At 43.3% G+C, this 22038-nt stretch overlaps 2 long non-coding RNA genes across 4 annotated transcripts in view; one reads left to right on the plus strand and one right to left on the minus strand.

Annotated features, from left to right (window-relative positions):
- The window catches only part of LOC127001711 (uncharacterized), a 16399-nt gene extending 7634 nt beyond the window's left edge, over positions 1-8765 (plus strand). For both annotated transcript variants that reach the window (XR_007755407.1, XR_007755408.1), the window contains exon 2: positions 1295-8765. This is a non-coding gene — a long non-coding RNA (uncharacterized LOC127001711). The remainder of the gene's footprint in view (positions 1-1294) is intronic.
- Positions 4718-21704, minus strand: LOC127001710 (uncharacterized). 2 transcript variants are annotated; one of them, XR_007755406.1, is made up of 4 exons: positions 21669-21704; positions 13075-13321; positions 9222-9467; positions 4718-9020 (listed from the first exon to the last, which is right to left on the minus strand). It is a non-coding gene; the product is annotated as an uncharacterized LOC127001710 (long non-coding RNA). The 2 variants fall into 2 exon arrangements; XR_007755405.1 differs by lacking the exon at positions 21669-21704 and having other exon boundaries at positions 13075-13959.
- Between the last annotated feature and the right edge of the window lie 334 nt (positions 21705-22038).

Here is a 22038-nt window from a genome sequence, read left to right on the forward strand (position 1 = left end):
ACTTTTCAGTGGATGGTGGCTGCCATGCTTTCGTGGCAAGAATGAAACGCACGTGTTTCTATGGAAGCCTGCACACGATCCACTTTTTAGTGGCAGCCAGAAAAAATGCAGACTGGGTCCATTTTCCCTGCCACAACTTAGTGTATCACCACTGGCAACCTTAAATGGAAACTTAATTTAAATCGCAGCCAGCACATTTACCACTTTTTTGTGGCAGTGGAGCTTGGCATCGTTGACAAACCTATTTTGACTTTGGTGAAGTCGATGAACAGAATTGCTCCGCTAAACAATGATGATTGTGACATTAATGACAGAGGAGTCACAATTCATTCTAAAGTACGTAGTTTCTGAGTTTGTCTGGGTGAGCTCATAACTCTTCAAGAATATTATATAACATACCCCTAAGAAGCTTATGGCTGATTATTGGGTGCACCAGTACTCTCTTTTGCATTTTTTTTATCTTTGTCTTTTGAGGAGCCCAGCAACAACACATGATAGCTCTGCAAAATCCATGATAGAACTGCCTGTGGTTGCCATGAAAGAGCCATTTGTATGCGCAGCATCCCTCTCCACCTTTTGGTGGCGCCTCAAAATATTGGCAGCCACTGTCCACTGAGAACAAGGTTTGTGTGTGGCCAGCCTAATGGCTGAACTGAAGAGGTTGTCACTCAAGATTTTGAGTGATTCACCATCATCTCATAACTAACTCTTAACCTCATGATAGAACAACATCAGACTTGATAAACAATATGGCTGTAACTGTAAGATTCTCAGTGAAATTTATTATATGACACAAGAAAGTGTATAACACTTTCATGATTGAAAGAAAACTCCAAGCCAATAACAACACAGTGAGAGAGATAAAAAGAACAAACTGTGGCTAAAGAAGTAGTATTAATAGTCATGGAGGATGATAATGAAGTTCAGGAAAACCTGGGAACCTTCAGGGAAACCTGTTCCATGGACTGCCATATGATTCTTTAAAGTGTATCCATAGTTAAAAGTATGTTTTGTATATACCTGTAATATTCTGTCAAACACTGGCCTTGCAGTAAGTCTTAGTGACGATGCCTTATCATTTCTAAACTGTTTGTTGATTTATACTTAGATTTTCAATAAATTAACATATGAAGGTTTTGATAGTTTATTAGCTCACTATTACCAGTAATGAGTAAGTGGAAGACTAGATTGCTGAAAAAATCTAGTCACTTCTGAAACATGGAGAGGTAAAATATTCTGAATAATAAAAATCCTATGAACTGTCTTCAAGTGGTAACTACTATTTCCCACACAGGTGTTGGGAGTGGTGAACTGGTGAAGTCAGCGGCTTTCTACAAAGGGAAAGAGTTTGCATTAAGGAAGAAAATTGGTGAAGTGAAAATGAAAGAAACAGCTCAAAAGTCAAATGAAGAAAGAAGGGGAACATCACTCGGTAATGACTTCAAACCAGGGCTGCACAACATTTTGGCCAGCTGGACCACATTACTAAACTAACAAGTACTATATATTTCAATATATAAGGTGACCCTTGAACCTCAAAATTACAAGTCCGAGTTTAGAAGTTGTCTCATGTGGCAGATATAAAATTTTAACCACTACATTCTTTAGTCATGGGGTCCATGAGGGGTGATGGAGAACATTGCCAAATACTCACTTAAGGGGGTACGCGACACCTGGGGTGTGTTTTTTGGTCAAAATATAGCATTTTGCAAAACTGGGTTAAAAACGTTCTTATACCATCTTGAAATAATCCCCGAGCAATGTTTTCCTCGTAGCACAAATCTTAAATGTCTGGCGCGGGTTTAATTGGACCAAGTTAAAGGTTAAATTTTGTATTTTTTAATCGCAGAAAATCTAAAATCAATCAGATTTACGTGAAAAGTGCAGGGAATGTTGATTGTACAAGTAGCTAGGGACCTATGATTAGATATTGTTGATAGGGTAAAGGAGCTAGGAGTATTAAGAGGAAAAAGTGACAAAAAAACACGATTTTACGTGACATTCGATGAACATAATAAAAGAAATACCATTACGTCTTTCTATATGGGCAACTTTCAGAATATTTTCCATAGGGCTCTAGGCATACCTAAAGACTATTCACATCCAAAAAATGAAAGTGATTGGCTATTTATTAATGGTGCTGTGTAATTTTAAGTGTCGCTACACATGTATATGTATGAGTATACACATAAGTATACATACATTGTTCTGGCTCATACAAAATGTAGGCAACATAGATGCCTACTTAGTTTCATCGCAATACCCGATAGTTTAGTTAGTTGACTTCAGGTGTCCCGTACCCCCTTAATCTTTTAGTTTCCTGAAATATTTCTATAACCTATTTTCTGTATTGTGGTATATTTAAATTTGAATATTTCCATAGATACAGCTGTGAGGACAGACAAAAGTGAATATATAACTAGACAACAAAAATGGTGGATTCTGATTGCCAGTCATAAATGAGTACAAATTTTCGTCGCTTAGATTATTTTGAATGTTCAACTTGCCACACTATAATGCACACCTCTGACTCACGTGCTGCGACTGTTCATATCACCATCACCTAATAAATTACTGACAGAAAAACAGTCACTGCACTGGAGCTTTCTTAATTCTGGCTATAGATAGTTTGCATGGATTTTCCCGACAGATGACATTCATGTCTTTGGACGTCAAGCAATCAATTGTTTGTACATTGCAGGCGGGCATTTTCATATATTTACATGAAATTTAATGATATAAAGTGACATGTAACCTCAGCCTACATCCCTAGTGCCTTGTCAGTGAATGATGAAGAAATACTCGGTGAAATGCTGGAAAAGAAATGTAGACTTTCACTCTGCCAGTGGACAGAGGTCTGCATCCTTGTCTAGCTGTTGTGGCTTTTACAGTATATTACATTACCTCCAAGGATTTATGAGTGTTTGTGAGCTGCTCGTGTGTGTTCACATGACAAAAAGTCAAGCAAGTTGAACTCTTCACAGGCTTATATTTCTCTCAGTTGTTAGTATCATAGCTTGTGGGTGTTGATGTTCATGCAAATATATACAAAATATGCATTTATTTCTCAGTTGAATTTATTATAGCTATGAGGAGTTGACATTGACACTATATGAGGGAATTCATTTTTATTTATTTCTCAGTTGAATGTATCACAGCTTTCAGGGGTCAACATTAACACTAAGTGTATACAGATTTTATATTTCTTTCTTTCTAAGTTGAATGTACAAAAACAGGGGGGGGGGTCGTCATTTCCACATTACTATGAATATAGTTCTTTGTTAATTCTTCTTCTTCTTCTTCTTCTTCTTCTTCTGCCCCTTCATTTATAGTCCATCTCCCATTCTTGGGACCATACTTGCAATAATCCTTCCTCTATTTCTATCACTTCAAAGTCTTGTTGCACTGCTCCCCAACATGTTCTCTTTGGTCTTCCAACTGGTATCCTGTCAGGTACCTCCACCCCAACCATCCTCAGCACTCCACCCTCTCTCTCTTCTCACATGTCCAAACCACTACAACCTTCTCTGTCTCACTCTCCTCTGTATCTCTTTCACACCATATCTCTTAGCCACTTCCTCACTGAACAGCCTGACCTGCCACCTCACTCCAGCCATATACCTCAGCATCCTTGAATTACATCATCTTATGATACCCTTTACTCTTCCAGTCATTACCCATGTTTCAACACCATATAACTAAGTGATCTAATACACGTTTCATACACACCACCTCTACTCTTCAGTGGGATACTTTGGTTCACTAACAAGCTTGCTATCTCTCTCCATTTTTTCCATGCCGCTGCCAACCTTGCTCTCACCACTCTCCACTCCAGTCTCACAGTCCAACACATCTCCATGGTAACAAGACTCATGTATGTACTTCCTCTATTCTCCCTCCATCATCATTTCTTTTCCAACCTGTTATATCCTCCCTTTCTGCAAGCTGGACACTGAAAATCCTGTACCCCATTTACACTTATTAGTCCTGAACATCTTTGGTGACACCATTTGTTGCACTCTATCCAGAAAATTGAATTTACTCCCACTCCCACAACATCCACAAGGCCATCTTCCTGACTGTATACTGTGATTAGTGCCCTTTCCAGTTACCATTATTTTGTTTTCTCCAAGTTTACTTTCAATCTTCTTGTTTCCATTCCTTATCTTCATCTCCCAAATGCTTCCATTACTCCTGGTCTGATTCTACCATCAATTCTAGATCATCTGCATATACCAACTCCCATGGAACTCCCTTTCTGGCCTCTCTAGTTGCCTTGTCCATTACTATGATGAACAATAGCAGGCGAAATACAGAGCCTTGATGCACACCCACACTCCTATACCAAATTCTTAATGTTCCCGCTGCTGTCTTTATGTGTGGCTTTGTTCCTACATACAGGGCCATAATTGCTACCACCATTCTCTCAGGTACCCCCTTTATCCTCAAGGCACTCTGTTACCTCCCTTGGTACTTGGTCAAAAGCATTCTCTTGATCTGCAAAAAATTGATAGCTTCTTTCCTTTTGGCTGTATTTTTCCTGTAGTTGCCTCATATTCATAGTTCTTTGCTAATTCAGTGCATATTTACAGAGGTGTCTGGGCTTTGCTAAGATGGGCAGGAGTGCGTGCAAGCAACTGTCCAGAGTGAACCAGCTAGGCATCTGACTTGACTGGATTTTATCATAACCGGGAGAAGTTGACATTTACACAATATACAGAATTTTTATTTATTTGAGTTGACTATTACAGTGAACCCTCACTTTAATGACCCAATTGAGAAGGGGATGACTATATCTGAGGGATCCAACCTTTTGTATTTAACACACTTTGTTTGCTATATAAGCTAAAAATTGACACAATAATATGCAACAGTTATATTTATTATATGTTTCCTAACTAATTCAATGTTTGTTTACCAAGGTGATGTCAGGGTTGTGCTGAGGCAAACAGGAGAGAAAGAAGAAGAGGGACACAGCCACTTGATGGGAGAGTAAGCCAGGCTTTCCAAAGGAATCACCGAGGCAACTGACTGATGGAACACTTCTCCTACAAGACTGTACAGGTGGCAAGAAAAGGATCTTACACCTATGGGTTGATTGACTAGGATTAGTGAAATCTGCTAAGCGTTTCAGAGGCCGTGAGGAATCGTTTTTCGCAAATGTCTTCTAAACAAACTGTTGTATTGGTTTGGTATTTTGGCACAGCTTCTTTAACACTGTAATGCCCCGACGAGCTTCTTTTCTAAATCCTTCCTATTTCTCAACACGGCCTCTGCGTGTATCGAAATAACACGAGAAATTAATCAAGATCAGGGTATTCGCCGGCTGCCTGGGATTGAACCCGCGACCAGCGTGACGGGAGAGCCACTCCTTACCGAGTCGGCCAAAGAGGTACCCCACTGGCTAAGTGGGTTATGGGAGGCTCGTTCATCAGGCCGTCGCCGCACTACACGACCCTGCCCTAAGTTTTGGCAATATAGTGCATAGCCAAAGGTGGTTAATTAAGGCATTTACTCTTGACCCTGATGGGCGAAGCCTGGCATGGCCATCTAGACGTATGAACGAGGGAAGTGTGATGTTGCTGTGATGTCTATACCCACCCACTACCTCCACTCCTGCCTTACCCTTCCTCCACTTCTCCTTCCCCCCTCTCTCTCTATCACATGCATTATGCATGTGTAATTCAGCCATGCACATGTTACTTTTCTATAGTGGCAGATAATTCAAAAGTATATACGGAGTATGGTAGGGTGGTTTATGCTGACAACCGTGATAACTGTTCTAGCATGGCTGGCCATTTCTCAAGTACTATAGTTATGATCTTTGTGGTGGAATTATATATCAATGAAAACTTTTTGGCCTCCATTTCCAGAGGCTATGTTGGAAGTCTGTTGGGATAGGGCAGCTGAGGCATGGTCACTTACAGGAGGTTGGGTAGAGGTCAGAAAGGGGTAAGGGTGGGACACCTTAAAGCGACCGACCATGCTGGAACAGGAATCATGGTTGTTAGTATAAACCACCCTACCATACTTGGCATATACTTTCAAATTATCTGTCACTATAGAAAAGTAACATGTGCATGGCTGAATTCTATCTATCTATCTATATCTTCGATGCCTTGCTTCTTTGCAGAAACTTCCCTCCAGGGGGTGGCCGCGGCAGAAGTGTCTCTATCTCTCCCTGTTCTGGCACTCCCTTGCAACACATTCAATCCTGCTACTTCCAACTCTCTCGCTCCAATACTCACTCACCCTTTTGATCCACCTCACAGGTGGTCTTCCCCTGACCCCCCCTCCCTCAATCCTTCCCTCATACACTCTTCACGAATTCATTCTCCCCCATTCTCATCACATCTCCAAACCATCTCAGTGCACCATGCTTCACCCAGTCCACCACTCCACACTCCACTCCTTTCACTGTCACACCCATACCAAACCGCTCATACACGCTTTCATTACTTTCTCCACCCCATCCGGACACACCACATGCACCTCTTATATAACTCATTTTCACTGCACGTATTCTCGATTGCTGTGCTGCATTCCATGTCCATGTCTCTGACGCATATGACAGAGTTGGCAGGATAATACTATTCCTTATTCTCCTCTTTATCTCCATGCTCACGTTTCTTCCTTTCATAAATCTCTCCAATGCACCCTTTCACTGCTCTTTCCCCCACCTCACCTTCCATACTGCCATGCTTACAAAAAACAGTCCCTAAATATTTAAATCAGTCACCTCCTCCATTCTCTCCTCCCCTAACCTTATCCTACACTTTGTTGTACCCCCTGCTCTAACTCTGTATTGCTTTGCAAAATCAATGACCTGTTCTCTCGCCCTCTCAAATACCATAACCTTACTCTTTCCAGCATTCACTATCAGCTTTCTCCTCTTACACACACTGTTAAACTCATCCACTACCCTCTGCAGTGTCCCCTCATTCTCTGCCAACAACACTGTATCATCTGTAAACAGGCCCACAACCAGTGACTCCTCCATACCACTTACTTTCAGCCTTGGACCAAGCTCCCCCACTCTGGCTTTCATTTCTCTCATACAACCATCCATGTACACCTTAAAAAGCCATGGTGACATCACACATCCCTGTCTCACACCCACACCAACACCAAAACTCTCACTCAACTCACCCTTCACGCCTACAGAGGCACTTGCATCCTTATAGAAGGATCGGATTCCCTCCAGCAAATGCCCTCCCACAACCCCTTCCTGTCAACCCTGTCATATACCTTCTCCAGATCCATGAATGCAGCAAACAGCTTCCTATCCTTCTCTATGAATTTTTCAACTAACATTTTGAGTGCAAATATTTGGTCTACACAACCCCTCCCTTTCCTCAAACCCTCTTGTTCATTGCCTACACTTTTTTCAGTTATTTTCTTCATCATCTCATTTAAAACCCTTCCATACACTTTTCCTGCCACACTGAGTAGACTTACTCCCCTGTAACTATTAAAATCACCTCTGCTCACTTTCCCTTTGTACAGCAGCACAACAATAGCCTTTTTCCAATCCTCTGGCACCTCACTCCGTTCCCATGGTAGGTTACATATCCATAATATCCATTCCATAACTACACCTCCTCCTTACTTCAACACTTATGCTGTTATGCCATCAGCTCCACTCTGTTTACTTTCCCTAACCAATTTCTTTACCAACATCTTACTCTCCCTGTATTTTCTCTCCCATCTCCCTCTCACTTCCTCTGTCACATTTCTCTAACATTTTCTTATAGTTCCTTCTTTTCTCAACTGCCTCTTTTGTCTCATCCGTCCACCACGCACTCCTTTCTTTCCTTTTCCATACGACCTATACCCGACTACTTCCTCAGTTGCCCTGACCACTGAACTTTTAAAATCCTCATAAACCTCCTTCACTGTGTTCTATCTGTGCTCTTGCTCTTCCAAGTATTTCCTCCACTTTACTCCTTTACATCTCCCTCTGGCCACTGTCCTGCAATTTCTCACTTGCTAGTTCCTTCTTCCCATTCCCTCTGAATTCCCATTACCTATGTATAATGAATGTGAGAGAGAGAGGAAGGGTAAAGCAGGAGTGAAGGTAGTGGGTGGGTATAAACGTCATGCTTCCCTTGGCCACATGTCTTACGACTTCCCTTGCTTTATGTAGATCCTTGTCTGTTTGCCTTACTGCTTGTTTGGTCGAGGCCGGGTTTACACCCTTGAGTTATGCGCCATTGCAGGAGCCGGACCATCACCCAGCCATATGTCTAGATGGCCATGCCAGGCTACCCTATCAGGGTCAAGAGTAAATGCCTTAATTAACCACCTTTGGCTATGCACTATATTACCAGAAAATTAGGGCAAGGTGTCAATAAAGCTGTGCCAAAATACCATACTGGTACAACAGTTTGTTTAGATGATGTCTGGGAAAAATGATGCCTCATGGCCTCTGAAACACTTAGTAGATATGAGGTTATTGGTTGGTCTACCAATGTGACAAACTTTACCACTGGTATCACGTAACCAACACAACACCAGATCTTATAGATTTCTCTTATTCTATTCAATTGACCCATGGGTGTTTGATACACCAGGTCCTGTGGGAGGGGACAACTGGGTATGGGTAGGTCATTTGCATTGCTTGGGATGGACAGGGCAGACTTATTACAAGGAGAGAAAGCCAGGCTGGAGTAGGAAGGAATTATTCAGGGAGTGAGTTTCACTGAGTAAAAATCAACAGCTAATTACAAAGCTGGTAAAAAAAAAAAAAAAAAAAAACTTAAAAATCCACTAAATTTTTGTGGGGAGAGTCCAACTCTTACACATGCCCTTGTAGACAACCAGCCATCACAAGCTAGTCACACAGGCAGGTTCGCTGTGTCAGTGGTTAAGTGCGCCCCTCCTCCCCTAATGCAGTGAGGGGGGAAGGGGCACCACTACTGTGGAGCCTGGCAGGTGATGTAGTTGGGTCTCCTTTCTTGGTAATTTTCTTGGACACTTCCTTGGCCTCAGATCATCGTCCTTCTATCCATACACCACATCTGTAAGATTAGGCTCACTTAGTTGAAATCTTTGGGTGCATTAGTGACATACGTACTTCAGATTAATTATTTGCATCTTCATTGGTTGGATGTACACTTTAACAGACTAAGAGTTGTGTTCCCCTTGCCATGAGACCTTGATCTTGATTATAGCTGTCCAAAATGTTCACTTAACTTATACTGTACAACTACAATACTTACCTGAATCATGCTGCTCATTCCAAAGCAACTATAGTGGTAGAGATAATTTGTTGTCAAGTCTCTCTTGCCCTATCCCGGCGCAAGAACCTTCCTCAAAGGCTTGTGTGGCAATGGCAAAAGTGGCTCAAACATTCCATCCAATCACATTTCATCCCTTGCTTGTCAACTCTGTGATATTCTACCGCTTGATTGATCCATTGGTAGTCTCCTGTAATGCCTTCCCTCTCCATGATCCTTCCCTGAATACTGAAGAAAGGATTAATTATTTTATACAGTCGTGATGCAAAGGTGAAGTAAGAATCCCTTTTCCAAGTACAGAGGTAGGTTCCAATTAAGATAAGCAAGAATCTTAACCCTCTATTACCTTACAGCAAAACTGAGAAAACTATAATAAAAAATCCAGAAGTAATGCATTTTCCTTCCCTCCTGTGACAAAGTATGGTGGTGATCTTGGGCTAATACTCACTAATCCTGCCAAAAACAGACTACCAGAGCCATATGCTATGTTGGCAGAGACCAAGTAAAATGTATATGTAACAATAAACTAGAATAGAATAGTCAGGTCATCATATATATTCAGTCCCAGTGGCTTGGCCTCTTCATATATGAACCCTTATTTCTCAGGTCATTGAAACTTTAGCAGATAAGGTCAAATCCGTATAAGCAGCAGATAAGCAAGCACTTTGCTTGGCACAGTCAGTCCCCTTTTCTTTCCAGACCAACTTCCTCTTCCAGTCCAGAGGAAGGGCACTGAACTGCCACACAGACATTACTGCATAAAACCTATGGATCATGGCTTCACTTCCAGCTTTCAGCATCTCTGGACTGTTATTACAGACCACAGCTGCTTTTCTACCCTTCAACTTTCTCACCTCCACTAGATAGGGTGGGGTATTGACTTGGTGGATCAGCAGTCACCATCTGTAAATCAGCCAGAGGGAATTGTCTGCTTGGGGCCTCTGCCTTGTACAGCTGCTCATAGTGCCCGACACAATGGGCACGATACCCATCCCCATCTGATACATCTGCCCATCGCCTGTTTGAATAGTACTCATTTGAGATGTGGATTTGGAGCAGAGCTTCTTTGGAGCTCGAAAGGCAGGGCTAAGGTTATTTGCATTTAGACAACCCTCAATATCTTCAGCGAGATCTCTGACATACCTCTTCTTATCTCTCCACAGAAGGGTTCTAGTCCTTTGTGACATTAGTCCTGTATTGCTCAGTCCCCAACCAGCCTGGCAGCACAACTCTCCTCTATTTTCTCCAGTGTCTACCTCAAGATAACTATCGTCCTAGACCTTTCTTGCTCTCCACTGCACTCCTCTGCAGCTTTGGGGAGTTCATGTTCAAAGGCATCCCACAACTCTCCAGGGTCCTCCAGAGTACCAAGTACCTCAAACTGATTTGAGACTGCCACTGCATACTCAAGAGCACATGCCTGGTCCCTTAGTTTCTCCTGATGGAACCTTGGAGAGTTGCATCTTAAGATTTTCTTGGACTAATGTGTATCCTTAGTTTTGCAAAAAGTCTGCTGTCGATCAAAAAGACCTCATCACACTAGAATACTTTATATTTGGAGGATCCTCCAGTGAGTACTAACAAGGATGTGATTGATCTCCTTTGCATTGCTCTGCCAAGTCCAGCGACAAGGCTCGTGTCTGAAACCAGGAATCCACAATCCTCAGCCTTCCGGACTTTGCAAAGTTCAGGAGTAGTGAACTGTTTACCTTTCTGGTGCCAGAGACATGGGGACTAACGCATAACTCATAGCCACCTATTGCTCTACCAATAACTGCATTGAAGTCGCCCAAGACAATGAGTGTGTTGTGTGGCGGGCACTGTTTATGCTCTTGGGAACCAACTCGCAACTCGTAGCTAACTCTGTGTCAGTAGTGGCACTGACATTGCCAGAGGTTAATCCTAGACCTGGCTTGGCAGGCTTGTTACTCATCTGCACCATCCTGTGGTTCCCAGGAAAAGGGGGTCAGTGTATTGGTGGAGCATCGGTGCTTTCCTGCGCCGACCAGACCTGTCAAAAGTATTGGATGCCTTACATAAAAAAAATGAAATTCACTCTCCCATGCCACCACCCACCATGGAGCCCTACAAGGGGAGGCTGGTTGCTGGGCTTATAAGCCCAACAGCCTCACGGGTAGAAGGAGAATATACACAGCCACCACCTGACAGTGTTGGCCATTTGGCTCGTGGCACACAGACTAGGTGATTGATCTCTCCGAGCCAGGAGAGGCAACCCACCTTGTCCGAAATAAGAGACTGGAGAGATGTGTTGCTAGCCACAGCACACGATCAGGACATACTCAACCTCCAAGACTCATCTCCCAGTCTTTCAGGAATGCCACACATGGTCTTCATGATTTGGTACATTCAGTTGAGAGAAGGATTATTCAGGAAGAGGGAAAAAAGAAAACGTCTTGGAGTGGTTGAGTGAGCTGTGCTACTCATCCAGATGGGCCTGCCCCTACCCACCAGTACACCATGTAGATACCCTCTGGTGTACTCACCATCATGTATGGCCATAAAGATGTGGGCCTTGTTATGTGTCCAGACCAGGGCAGTGTACACTTGCCAAGTGGTTCATCCTCCCTTGCAGTCAGGGCATCTACTTGCTAATGTTACTAATATTTCCTTTGTTACTCTTCTAAGACTTACATAGAGGCTCAGGTAAACCTGATGTGATGTAAGAGCTGTGTTGAGTGGTATCTCATCTCATGATCTTTGCATTTTCACCTACATGAAAGTGAAGGACCTCCTGTTTGCTAACCCATGCATGTAATATTTAATACAGCTCGTTTCTTGCTTCTGTTCGTTTTAATTGCAGTTGAAGTATGATGCATTTTACTTCCATGACGATGACGACGACGAGGAGGAGGAGGAGAAGAGAAGAAGAAAAAAAAAAAACTATTGGGCTGTCCTTAACCTCTACGAAAAAGGTAAAAGTAAAGTTGGGGGCAGACGCTGTAGCAGCGCGTGGCCTCGGTGCTCATCTCTGTAACATTGGTCCTTGAGCCTGTGGTGGGAGGGAGCCCATTACCCCGGGACACAGGGCCAGTGTGACATCAGGGTTACCAGAGTTTACCTTCCCCAGGTTTCCCTTGGTACCCATTTATCGACCAGCCTGAAAGGAAGGATGAACAGCTGGGTGAGCTCACGCCGACTGCCCGGGCCGGGATTGGAACCCGGGCCCGCGGAGTAGAAGCCAGGCACGCTGACCACTAGACCACGGAGGCGTATAAGCCTTACCAAATATGGATGTGTAAGCCTCGAGATGTTAAGAGAATATAGTCCCGTATTCTCAAACACTTTCGGCTCTCACCACAAACAGTTCCAAAGGCCACATGGAGACTATAAGTCGGGATCTAATGAGTGCCTTTTCACATTCACAGTTCAGAAGCCTTGTCAATTTACAACTAGGCTCTTAAAACTCCTCATGGAAATACTAACATCACAACCTAACGAAAACCTTAACAATTGTGGATGTGTAAGTCCTGAAATGTTTGAGAAGACCCTTATAATTAAGTGACAAAAGTAATTAAAACTCGCTATTTCAGACCAGTAAAACATAGTCTTGATATACTAGTGAATGCCATAAAAAAAAATTTTTTACGAAAGACAACAACATTCCCCTCAGTCTACAATGACCATCTCGACCCGAACAACCTGCTATAATACTCCTTGACCTGTTCAAACTCATCCTTAATTTTTGCGAGATCTACTGGAAATCCTGTTTGCATGAAAATAATCTGGTTGCAAGATGTGCACCTAAACTCTGCTGTGGCTTTAATATTTCCACGTGCACACCCATATCCCACTCTTCCTTGATATGGAGGCTTACCGAGGCCCTGATGGCGTTGCAGAGATCTTGGGAGCTGAGAGGTAGTGGTAGGCGGCGGGTGAAGAACAAAAGGCTGAGGTTGGTGGGTCGGTGATGCGTGGGCTGACGGCTGAGGACGGTGCGTGGGTGGATGCTGGTGGGAGGCACTCGGCCCGTCGGGAGTCTTCAGCCTGACGGCCTCCTCTGTTCACTCCTGCCCACGCACAACGCAGTCATCCTCCACATAGATGTTTTGCGCGGCCAACACCTGCACAGTAATACGCAAGTGTCAGAGTAGTACATAACGGTCAAGTCCACATTAATTAAATACCTACTTTTCCCACAGTAAGTTGTATTATACCATACTCCTGACTTAATGAACACATTCCGGAAGTGACTTTCGCGCCATCTGTTAAGTGACCCCCCATAAGACGAGTGCACCTACAGGTCGGCGCCTAGGACAGATGAGATGGAGAATATAAATAGAAAAGGAAAGCTGAGGCACTGAGAGGGGCCTTGGAGCTCTTAAGGGAAGCTTTAAAACCCATCAACACTTCCTAGAACAGCTAGCCTCTTTAGATCCCTTCCTCCTCATGGGTTGTTAATGGATGCACTACCACCACCACCACCACCACTACTACTATATAGCACCACTACCACTACAAATGATAATAATAATAATAATGATAATAATCATAATCATCGAATGTCCAAGGATTACGAAAGCTTTTCCTCCGAAAATTTAGGGTCTCGTTAAGAGGCGCCTTTTTGCAATTAAGAGCAATTTGTGCCTCTTGAGCGATCTAGGAATAACGATGAGACGGAAAAATTGATTTTTTAAAGTTTCTAATCGCATTTTCGCCCACGTCTTCCTGAGCCTCTTTGTCGTCGTCGTCCTCATCATCATCATGACCTCCTTCCTTCTTTTCACGTCTCGTCCATAATAAACGGAAGATGGAGAGAGGAGGAAATACGATATATATATATATATATATATATATATATATATATATATATATATATATATATATATATATATATATATATATATATATATATATATATATATATATATATATATATATATATATATATATATATATATATATATATATATATATATATATATATATATATATATATATATATATATATATATATATATATATATATATATATATATATATATATATATATATATATGAGGAATAAAAGGAGGATGAGGAGGAGGCAAAGTTAATGTGCCCTTCCCCGCCTGCCTCCATTCTCCCCTAGTCTATAAACACCCATTCAACTTCCCCTGCTCAGGGCCTGCTGTCTCGCTCCCTCTGTAGCCTATATCTAGTCAGCTATACATGCCCACGCACTCCTCCCCTTTTCCACTGCATAACTACTCCTCACATTCCACTCCAACCTCACTCTCCATCTTTTCCCATTTCCTCATTTCATTAAATTTTTCCCAAGGTATTAAAAGAATGTAAATCTGAAATTAATGGGCAGCTAACTGAAGTTTTTAGGAAGTCGCTAGACACAGGGGTGGTGCCTGTTTCATGGAGGCAGGCACACGTTATTCCAATATTTAAGAAGGGAGAAATCTTCTATGCAAAACTATAGGCCGATTAGTTTGACGTCAGTTATAGGTAAAATGCTTGAGTCAATAATAGCAGCTATAGTCTGTTCACTTAAGCTAGATTCAGCTATGGCATATAATAAAGAAACATGTCTCACTCGAGCATGCAAGATGTGGTCCGACATGAGTGTTAGCGGGAGAGCGGAGCAGCCAATCAGCTGCAAGCTTGCCAACCTGCCTAGGAATATAGCTAAAGTGAACAGACTATAGTATTGGGATCATATTGACAGACATAATTTAATTCACGACTCACAGCATGGGTTTATTACAGGGAAGTCGTGCCTTACTAATCTTATAATTTTTTTTTTTTTTTACATCAAAGGATGCGGCTCAAGGGCAACAAAAAAAAGTACAAAAAAAGCCCGGTACTCGCCACTCCCACAAAAGTAAAGAGTAGCCAAAAGAGAGGTCAATTTCGGGTGGAGAGGTGTCTTGATACACTCTTCTTGAAAGAGGTCAAGTCGTAGGCAGGAGGAAATACAGACGAAGGAAGACTGTTCCATAGTTTACTAGTGAAGGGGATGAAAGAATGGAGATGCTGGTTAACTCTTGCATAAGGGGTTTGGACAGTATAGGGATGAACATGAGTAGAAAGTCGTGTGCAGCGGGGCCGCGGGACGGGGGGAGGCATGCAGTTAGCAAGTTCAGAAGAGCAGTCAGCATGAAAATGTCGATAGAAGATAGAAAGAGAAGCAACATGGCGGCGGAATTTAAGAGGTAGAAGGCTGTCAGTAAGAGGAGGAGAGCTGATGAGACGAAGAGCCTTAGACTCCACTCTGTCCAGAGGAGCTGTATGAGTGGAGCCCCCAACACGTGAGATGCATACTTCATACGAGGACGGACAAGGCGCCTATATATGGAAAGCATCTGTGCGGGGGAGAAGAACTGGCGGAGACGATACAGAACGCCCAACCTCGAGGAAGCTGATTTAGTAAGAGAGGAGATGTAAAGTTTCCAGTTGAGATTTTGAGCTAAGGATAGACCGAGGATATTTAGTGTTGCAGAAGGTGACAGCTGGTTGTTGTCGAAGAATAGGGGATAGGTGTTTGGAGGATTGTGTCGAGTTGATAGGTGGAGAAACTGGGCTTTTGAGGCATTGAAGGACACAAGGTTCCTTTTACCCCATCGGAAATGATAGCAAGGTCTGAGGTTAAGCGTTCTGCAGCCTCCAATCTGTAGTCTTGTAATTCCTGTTGAGAGGGTCTTCTGTTGAAAGAAGTTGAATATTGCAGAGTGGAGTCATCAGCGTATGAGTGCATTGGACAGTTTGTTATGGAAAGAAGATCATTGATAAATAACAGGAAGAGCGTGGGTGATGGGACAGAGCCCTGTGGAACACCACTGTTGATAGGTTTAGGGGAAGAACAGTGACCGTCTACCACAGCAGAGATAGAACGGCCAGAAAGGAAACTGGAGATAAAGGAGCAGAGAGAGAGGGATAGAATCCAAAAGAGGGGGGAAGTTTAGAAAGTAAAGACTTGTGCCAGACTCCATCGAAAGCTTTCGATATGTCTAGCGCAACTGAGAAAGTTTCACCGAAACGGCTAAGAGAGGATGACCAAGAGTCAGTTAAGAGAGCAAGAAGATAGCCAGCAGAACGCCCCTTGCGGAACCCATACTGGCGATCAGATAGAAGGTTAGAAGTGGATAGGTGCTTTTGAATCTCCCGGTTTAGGATTGATTCAAAAGCTTTAGATAGACAGGAAAGTAAAGCTATAGGCCGGTAGTTTGAGGGATTGGATAGGTCACCCTTCTTAGGCACAGTCTGTATGAAGGCGTACTTCCAGCACGAAGGAAAGGTAGATGTTGACAGGCAGAGGCGAAAGAGTTTGGCCAGGCAGGCAGCTGACAATGATGAGAGTTACGATGTAGTTTATCTTGATTTTAGTAAGGCCTTCGATAAGGTACCTCACCAGAGACTTAAATAAAGTCAGGGCTCATGGAATAGGAGGGAAGGTTAATGATTGGATTAGGGCGTGGATTTGCGACAGGAAACAGAGAGTTACCATTAACGGTAAAAAAATCCGAATGGGGTAATGTTACCAGTGGGGTTCCTCAAGGTTCAGTTTTAGGCCCGCTTTTATTCATTATGTACATCAATGACAGACAATGGGATAACTAGTGACATAGGTAAATTTGCGGATGACACCAAAATAGGACGTACTATAAGGACAAGGGAGGATCCTAGAGCACTGCAGGAGGATCTCAACAAACTGTCAGCTTGGTCAGAGAAATGACAGATGAATTTTGACATCAAGTGTAGCGTACTAAGTGTAGGAACACGCAACCCATTACACGGGTATAGTTAAGACTCCACAGCGATAGGCAGATCAGAGTGTGAAAGGGATTTGGGAGTGTTAGTGAACTCTGACCTAAAACTAAGGAAGCAATGTATTAGTGCGAGGAATAGGGCTAACAGGGTATTAGGCTTTATTAACAGGACGGTAACCAACAAAAGTGCAGAGGTCATCCTCAGACTCTATTTAGCGTTAGTTAGGCCACACTTAAATTATGCTGCCCAGTTTTGGTGCCCACACTACAGAATGGACATCAACTTGCTAGAATCAGTTCAGAGGAGGATGACCAAGATGATTCAGGGACTGAGGAACCTCCCTTATCAAGATAGGCTGAAACATCTCAACTTAATTCGCTAGAAAGACGAAGAGTGCGGGGAGATCTGATAGAAGTATTCAAATGGGTCAAGGGTTACAACAAAGGCAATACAAGTAAAGTTCTGAGAATTAGCCAGCAGGATAGAACACGTAGTAATGGATTTAAATTAGAAAAATATAGATTTAGGAGGGAAATAGACAAGCATTGGTTTAGTAATAGGGTGGTGGGGGAGTGGAATAGACTAAGCAATCACATAGTTAGTGCAGGGACGATAGCTTGTTTTAAGAGTAGACTGGATAGCTACATGGACGAGGATGACAGGTGGCAGTGTAGTGCGGCGAATAAGCCGGTCGAAAGAGAGTCGAAGCATAATTCAGAAAGGCTATCAGAGGATTCATTGGAGAAGATGACTCTGATGAGTGAAGTGTGGGTGCAGTAAGGGGACAGGGTACTGGAGTGTACGCCCGTACCGAAGGTAAACGAGAATCAAGCCTCTACCTGTAACCCCTGAAACTACATCTCACCCATCGTGAGTAGTGGGGGATTCTGGAGCTGCCCTGTGTAGGCCACTCGGCCTCTTGCAGTCTCCTTGTGTTCTTATGTTCTTATCCCACTCATTCATCCGGCCTGCCTCTGCCTCTCCCTTCCCCATATACCTTCTTTTCCCCTTTCTGCCACTTTTCCTTCCCCGTCTCTTCTTGCCTCGCTCCTCTCTTTAACGTACAACCTCTCACTTTCACGTCCTATCTCACTCCTCCTTCCGGCCTGGCTCCGTTTTCAGCCTCAGAGATCAATAGGTTTAGCGGGCTGGCCACGAGGCACGGTTAGCACTATTGGAAAGTATAATGCAACGACAACACCAGCGCTTCGTCTCATAACAAAAACCTCCCGTCCCGTTCCCACTGGAGCCGCTCCCCACACCTCTATACCTATTCCTCTTGTGTTCCTTCTGTTCTTCGCTACCTCCTTTTCTCTATTCTTGCTCTTGCTGTTTTGGGAGGCATTTCGTTTTTCTTCAACTCGGCGCCTTCATTACTTTTATATCTCTGCTTCGTTTCCCACACGTTTCCGTCCTCCTCGCTTTTGCCCCATCAAATCTTTTACTCCTACTCGACCTTGTTCTCCTCTTCATCTTTTTTTCTTTACTTTTACTTTCTGTGCCGTCTCTAGGGAGGGAGGGAAGTCAGAATGAAGAGGAGGGTAAGAAGGATGAAGATGAGAAAGGAAAAAAAAAGTGGCGGAGGAGAGAGGGGGTAGGTGAAGGAGGGAGGGGAACTTACTGTGTGTGTGTGTGTGTGTGTGTGTGTGTGTGTGTGTGTGTGTGTGTGTGTGTGTGTGCTTGGTCGTTCTCGCCACTTGTTGGAAGTTACGACTTGAAATGAACGCGTCAATAGAGGAGAGAAGAGGAGGAAAGGATGTGAGGCAGATGTAAAGGGAGGAAGGAGGGGGGGCGAAGGGGAGGGGGGGCGAAGGGGAGGAGGAGGAGGAGAGGGAATGGCAAGTTGAGGAGCACTCGTTTGAGGTTTTATGCATTTCTTAAATTATAGTCTTCCAAACGAGTTCATGTGTATTCCTCTCTTCCTTCCCTCCGTTTATCATTTCTTTTTCTTTTACCTTTCTTTGACTTATTTCTGTCGTTTCTTGTTTTTGTTTTTTACATTGTTCGTTCTTCCATGGTTTTATCTTTGCTTTCTGCTTTGTCTTCCTCTATTCTTTCCCCTCTATGCTTTTTTCTTTTCTCCCTTCCTCCTTTTTTCCTTTCTCTCCCTTACTTTATTGATTCCTTTCTTCTCCCTTTCTTCCTTCCTTTCTTCATTCCTCCCTTCCCTTCTTCCTTTCTCCCTTTTCTTTCTTCTTTCCTTAATTTCAAACTTCCTTTCTTTCTTTATATTTTCTCTTACTTCCCTTCTTCCCTCTCTCTTTCTTCCTTCGTTTTCCCTCCTTTCTTTTACCTCCTTCCCTTACTCCCTTTGTATTATTCTTTCTTGCAAGTTTATTTCATTCATCCCTCCCCCTCCTCCCCCCCCCTCTTCCCCATCCCCGGCCGTGTGTTGTGCTATAAAAAAGTGTGTTGTTATAAAGTGTGTCCTCCGCCCATCATTCATCCTCTCTGATCCATCCTTGGCGCCCGGACGCTTCCACTCATAATCATGCACACACAAAAAAGTAAAATATAAAGATACATTGCCGCCCCAACGATTTTGTGTGTCTTATATATTTTCCAACACACGCCGCCTCCACCACCACTTTTTTCTTCTCTCCCTTCCTCCTTTTTTCCTTTCTCTCCCTTACCTTATTCATTCTTTTCTTCTCCCTTTCTTCCTTCCTTTCTTCATTCCTCCCTTCTCTTCTTCCATTCTCCACTCGATATTCTTGCGCGTGCGTGTGTTTGTTTGTGTGTTTACGTGCAAAACTTTACATATTGGGCGTTAGTAACTTTCCTCTCCTAGCTGAGTTTGGATTTTTTTTTCCTCGAGATGATGAACGTATTGAAGGTGCATCAGAATTTAAGTGTTTGCATTTTCTTCTTCTTCTCCTCCTCCTCCTCTTCCTCTTCCTCTTCCTCCTCTTCCTCTTCCTCTTCCTCTTTCTCCTCCTCCTGTAGTGTTTTTAAATCTTTCCCTTCCTATCTTTAATAATTTCTTCACTTCCCTCTTTACTTCACCCTTATCATTTTCCTCCAATTGACGCCTTGTTTTCTATTTTCTCATCTTCTTCTTACTTGCTTCCTTCCCTTCCTCTTCTAATTCCTCATTCTCTTCCTCAGACTACTACTACCACCACCATCACAAGTTATTACATTTTACCGCACAGTCAAATATTCTCCACTAATAAGCGACAGTTAAAAATAAAATAGAAAATAAATGAGAACACGAACGACATGAGAAAAGAACGTGGGCGAGGGAGGAGAGAGGAAGGGAAAAAGAAAAACGGAGACAATAGAAACGCTTGAGGCCTGAGTTTGGCAGGAGGAAGAAAAGATGGAGGAGGAGGAGGAGGAGGAGGAAGAAGCAGAGGAAGATGATGAAAAGGAGGAAGAGGTGGAAAAATAGGATGAAACATTTTAATATATAACAGAAAGCCTATTGGCAATAAAGTGCTTCAGTAGTCAAATCTATTCGTCACACTCATTATTGATCTGCAGAACATATTAATGCACTTCACGAACAGCGGAACATATTAATGCACGGTCCGAACATGTAGAAACTTTTAATTCACATCTGTCGCAAGGAAGTAACTTCAGTGCGACATTTGAAGTAATGGATTATCGCACTACTAACTACCACTACAGGAAATTTATTCGGTAAAGAGTCGTATTAGGTCCGTGCCAGTATCTCATAATCTACTTTATGAAACATCAGTATCTCTTCATATATCTTTTCTACAAACCTTCAACAGTCATGGAAACGCTTTGAAAATCCAATTCAAGGACTTTTTTTTACTCTTGAAAACAGGGGATAATGTTTACAGAAGCGCGTCGCCTCCTCTGGCGGCGGCCGCGACGACGCTGCAGCCGCTGCAGCCGCCGCAGCCGTAAAATAGCTCGCAGAGGGCTTAGGGTCGGGGAGCATATTTAAACTACTCCAACCGAACTTTACGACCTACTAACGGGGGGGCTGCGCCCCCCCTGGACCCCCCCCAACATGTATATGTGACTTATTTCAGCAAGGAGGTATTTCTCGCAACACCGGCTGCACCGTCGCCAGAGGGGGCGACGCGCTTTCGTAAACATTATTCCCTATTTTCAGGAGTAAAAAAAAAGTCCTTGAATTGGATTTTCAAAGCGTTTCCATTACTGTTGAAGGTTTGTAGAAAAAGATATATGAAGAGATACTGATGTTTCATAAGGTAGGTAATGAGATACTGGCACGGACCTAAAACGAATCTTAACTATTTATTCTAATAGCATTCGACTATTCGAGAATTTACTCTTTAAATGACTCCTCTGAGCAGGCATAGCTGTGAGAGGATTAGTCTTTGTGAGCTCTGATCTCCGCCCAATAAACTAATGCATTCAGTTCAGGAATTGTACGAATAGTGTATTGGGTTTGACTTCAAGAATCACCAATGAAAGCGCTACTCATCCTCAAATTAAGGTAGCGGAGGACGACGATTAAATGTGCATTCCTTAGAGTGGCGAAGGGTGCAAAGAGACAAGCTTATAAATGGCTGAACCGCTTTCGTGAGGGTGATAACACAGTGGTAGTAAAAACAGATACGACACGTCTGCCGACCCGACTTCCACACTCTACAGGCTGGCAATGTTATATTCTTGTGGCCCCAACTTTACATTTACAGCGTTACAAGAGAGCACTGCACTAATACATATAATACATCAAATAAGAGCAAAACAGACACATGTGCATCATACCTGTGGACGGCGTGCTTTCAGGCGGGCAAATGAGTGACCACACCTACCTCAACCTCTCTCCTTTCCTTCCCTTCCCCCTTCCCCCACCCCTTGCCCCCCTCCCTCCCCTTCCCCTTTTCCCCCACCCTTACCTCCCTCCCTCCATCTCCCCATCGTTACCTCGTTTCCTCTTGTTTTCCCTCCTTCCCCTCTGAAATCTCCCAGTTTTGCCTCTTTCCTTCTCCTCCCTCCTCTCTCCAGCCCTTTGTCTCCTTCCCTACTGTTCCTCATCATAAACTGCTTTCCCCTCCTCATCCCTCCTCTTTCCCTTCTCCCTCCCCCCTTGCCTGGTTCCTTCCCCTTCCCAAGTGCAGAAACTACCTTGTTCTCT

The sequence above is a fragment of the Eriocheir sinensis genome, chromosome 21, assembly GCF_024679095.1.
Source record: "Eriocheir sinensis breed Jianghai 21 chromosome 21, ASM2467909v1, whole genome shotgun sequence".
NCBI classification, from domain to species: domain Eukaryota; kingdom Metazoa; phylum Arthropoda; class Malacostraca; order Decapoda; family Varunidae; genus Eriocheir; species Eriocheir sinensis.